A 4,489-nucleotide genomic window follows, 5' to 3' on the forward strand; every position below is an offset into this window, starting at 1 on the left:
GTCCACCACCACTCCATGTGTGGACACTAGGCTTCTCCACCTATGGGAGGCTCGCCGCAGTCTAATTAAACGATGGAAGAAACAGAAGCTCAACCGCAAGCTAAAAAAACGTATTGCGAGGCTCACAGAAGACGCGGCACAGTACGCCTCCGAATTGTGCAAGGAAAACTGGCTTTCCCTCTGTGACGGAATGTGCGACACCCTTAGTACCTACAAAACCTGGAAACTGCTCCGTTATCTTATTGATCCGGCCAAGAGCAAGACGACGTCCCAACACACTATGGACAAAGTCATCCATCAACACGTAGGAGACACACGCCATCTCCTCGCGACTCTCAAGACCCGTTACCTCCCTACTCATCCCACGGAACCCCTTCCTCCATACTCGGGAAGCCCAAATCCGCTCCTAGACGAGGACATCCATCTGCATGAAGTTACGGATGCTCTTGCCAAGATTCGCCGCAACACAGCGCCCGGATTAGACAAAGTTACTAACAAGGCCTTGGCCAACCTGGACAACCCTTCCCTTCTAGAACTGACTGATCATCTAAATGACATCTGGCAGACGGGAATCCTCCCCGAGGATTGGAAAACTGCGGAAGTTAAACTGATACCTAAGCCGAACAAACCACCCAGCACTGACAACCTTCGACCCATTTCCCTTACGTCGTGTGCAGGGAAACTGTTGGAACATATCGTCTTAAACAGACTGCAATCATATCTCGAAGATCACGATAAGCTCCCAGTGACAATGTTTGACTTCCGCTCGCATCTGTCGACGCAAGACGTTCTACTCCAGCTTAAGGAAGAGGTAATGCTGCCTGCTACGCGCAACTCACCCACGGCCATTCTTGCTCTAGACCTCAAGGGGGCATTTGACAATGTTAAACACACTGCCATCCTCTCACAACTTAATACCCTCGACTGCGGCCATAGAACCTACCAGTACATTAAGGATTTTCTCTCCGGGCGCAGAGCGATACTAAAGGTGGGAGACCTCGCCACAGACCCAGCCCTGCTTGGCAGCCGAGGTACCCCTCAAGGGGCCGTACTCTCACCTTTGATATTCACAATCGCGCTCATCGGTCTCCCTGCCCTCTTGGACTCCATTCCCGGCGTACATCATGGCATATATGCCGATAACATTACGATCTGGTCCGGCACGGGATCCTTCGGGGAAATTGAGGAGCGTCTGCAAACGGCGGCCAATGCGGTCAGTGATTATGCCAAGTCATGCGGCCTCGAATGTGCGCCACAAAAATCAGAACTACTACTCGTTTCTCCAAGAAAGAAAGGTTCTCTGGACCCACCCAATGTCACCATCTGTATGGAGGGCCACATCATCGTTCCATCTCCGCATATCAAGATCCTCGGTATGACCTTTCAGGCCGACCGCGCGAACACCATCCTGATAAATAAGCTCAAACACACCACAGACCAAGTCACCCACAGGATCCGACGTATAACCACCAAAACGAGGGGTATGCGCGAGGTCGATACGGTTCGCCTAGTCCAGGCATTCATAATCTCCCGCATTACGTATGCCATACCTTATGCAGTCCTAACGAAGACAGAACTCTCGAAGGTGGATGTAATGATCAGGAAAGCCTACAAACAGGCCCTCGGACTTCCCGTCAGCACGGCCACCGACAAATTGTTAAAACTCGGCCTACACAATACAGCTGACGAGCTCATAGAAGCCCATCTTTCCAGCCAAAGAATAAGACTGGGAGCCACGGGCACAGGAAGACTTCTTCTCTCTCGACTGCGACTCACAACCCCTCTGCAGCATCCTCCTTCTGAAACCACGACTCTCTCTCACGAGGTCCGGAGACACCTCTCCATTTCACCGCTTCCCCGCAACATGCACCCCGTGCATCATGCGGGACGAAGGGAGGCGAGAGCCCAAGCCATATACAAACGCTATGGCCACGAACCAAGCACCGCATACACGGACGCGGCCTCTTATCCCGGCATAAGAGCCATGACAGCCGTCGTCGTCCAACAAAATCACCATGTCAGCAGCATCACACTACCAAGATACGAACCCTTACAAGCGGAAGAGGCGGCCATTGCTCTTGCCATCGCACAAACTACAGCCGAAGTCATCATTACAGACTCGCAGCACGCGTGCCGTAATTTCTCCAGAGGAAGAATTCACCGTACAACAGAACGGATTATCTCCCAACACCCGCCGGATAGACTCATCACTATCATATGGACACCCGCCCACTCCTCTGTACCAGGCAATGCAACCGCCCACCTCTTGGCCCGAGAGTTATCCCGCCGGGCCCTGGGAGACGAGCAGGAGCGGCCGGTCCCATTGGTAACATATCAAGAGATCACGCAGCACTATAGGTTGGAGCGACGTACCTACCCACCCCCACATAAACAACTATCGAAAGAGCAGGAACGACATCACCGTGCCCTACAAACTAACACCTTCCCTCATCCCACTAAATGCCATATCTTTTTCCCTACCCTCTATTCCCCATTATGCCGCTTTTGCGGAGCTCCTGGGACCCTCTTTCATATGGTAGGAGGATGCGACCAAAATCCCACCCAATCGTCTAACCCCTTCCAGTCGTCATACGAGCTTTGGGAGAGAGCACTGACCAGCTCCAACCTCGATGACCAGCTCATGCTCGTGTCGAGGGCTGTGGAAGCAGGGAAGGCTCAAGGCGTCTTGGACTAAGGACTCCTCCCCATCGCTTTCTCATAATAAAGATGTTTATTCTCTCTCTCAGACAGTTGCGTTTGACTGCGTTGCGGCTGCGAGAAACCAGGACATCCCTGCTGGTTATATCGCGTGCCAGGATGATTCCTTGAATTGGAGTCCACGCTTCATACAAAGCACAGATGTGCCGGTGACTCGCTTTCGGTTCTCGACGCAACGCAGTCAAACGCACTCAAACGCAAGTGTCTGAACCGGCCTTAAAGCTCCCTCGATGCATCGAGGCTGCGGCAGTGATGTGATTGGTCGTTGTCATATTGGAGCAGCTGTGGGAGCAGCCAATAGTTCATTTTGGAGAAGCAAAAAGAGCTTTTGGAGCATATCCGCACTCTTCATTTTCATTTATATCACTGCAAATGTGAGGAGGAGAGACAGCAAATATTAGGAGGAGAACAAACACTAGCTGTTTAGTTGCTTGTGGAAGCACCAGACACGGTAAGAAGACGACCGATGAAGGATAGCGCAAACTGCCGTAAATGATTATTTTAGGTACGAAATCCCACTGAACAAATGTTAAAATACAATCATTTTGAGCACCTAGATTTATGTGCCCTTCAAGTTCTAGGCGAGGTTGTAACAAAACTGCAATTCTTAATTCACAAACACACACACACACACAAAAACATAAAAAATAAACCTACAAAAGAGCTTACATCCCGTCCCGCTCTGGAGGAGTACCTTTCCCCTTAGCACGCGGGTGCGCTGCGGTGAAGCAAGACACGCAACATCGTGACGCCTAGTTTGCATTTGTTGCTTCACTCCAGTACACCAGTATGCGGTGAGAAGCGCACTCAACAAAGCTAACTAACCCACCAGAACAGACCACGAACACGAGACGTGTTGCAAAACTTCTGAGTACTGTCAGTGCTTGGTGCGAAATCAAATCGAATAGTATGTTATTTGAGACGATTATTGAAAGTCCTGAAAACCCGCCCGAGCCTACCCTAACGATTCGCCCCGGTAGCGAGGCCTGCGGCTCTAATGTTGGCGCAAATTCCTCACATTTTGGTGAAGTGTAGCAAGTGAATAAGCACTTTGGCGCAGTTTGGCGCACCAATCACATTACTGCAGCGCTGGCGTAGTCAAACTGGCTGGTGAGATCGGTCTATTGCCAAACGCCGCTCACCTATTGACCCCGTAAGTGATGACGTCACAACATGGCGCTCTGCTCCAAACAAACCCTTGCTAGGGCCGTTGTAATGGACAAATGCATGGGGGCTCGACGTGAAGTTAGAAATTGTCTGATAAAAAAAAAAGTATATATATTTTTCTAAGCATTTTGTCGTCTCAATGTTTAATGATGAAGACTTTTTTTCTATCGTCTCAGTATCATAAAGCGGTGACAAAAGCCCGTAACAGATATTCACAACCGGTTTTGCCTTGCTAGCAGACGACACGATGACTTCTCGAACTCTGTGGTTCTTTCTGAGGGAGTACGCGACTACGTTGAATAAAGTTGGTGACGATCGACGAAACTTCTATAATCGGGGTCAACTTTCTGCGGGACTTCGGAGGCGAAGAGTGCCCGTACGCAGCTTCGATCGACGCTCGAGGTGCGCGAACGCGCGAACGCCTCCACTCGGAGCCCGCTTCCGCAATATTTGGGAGAGTGAAAACACTGTGAAGCCGAATCACGTACGACGACGACGTGAAGTGAATCAAGGTCGAAGTGCAAGCCAGCACACGTTTCAAATGAGTTTTGCCAACACAGAAGTTGCTTCAGTGCCATTTGTGTGATCAAACGAATTGTCCGTA

Source organism: Ixodes scapularis, unplaced genomic scaffold, assembly GCF_016920785.2.
Source record: "Ixodes scapularis isolate PalLabHiFi unplaced genomic scaffold, ASM1692078v2 PGA_scaffold10__122_contigs__length_95168666, whole genome shotgun sequence".
Classification (NCBI taxonomy): domain Eukaryota; kingdom Metazoa; phylum Arthropoda; class Arachnida; order Ixodida; family Ixodidae; genus Ixodes; species Ixodes scapularis.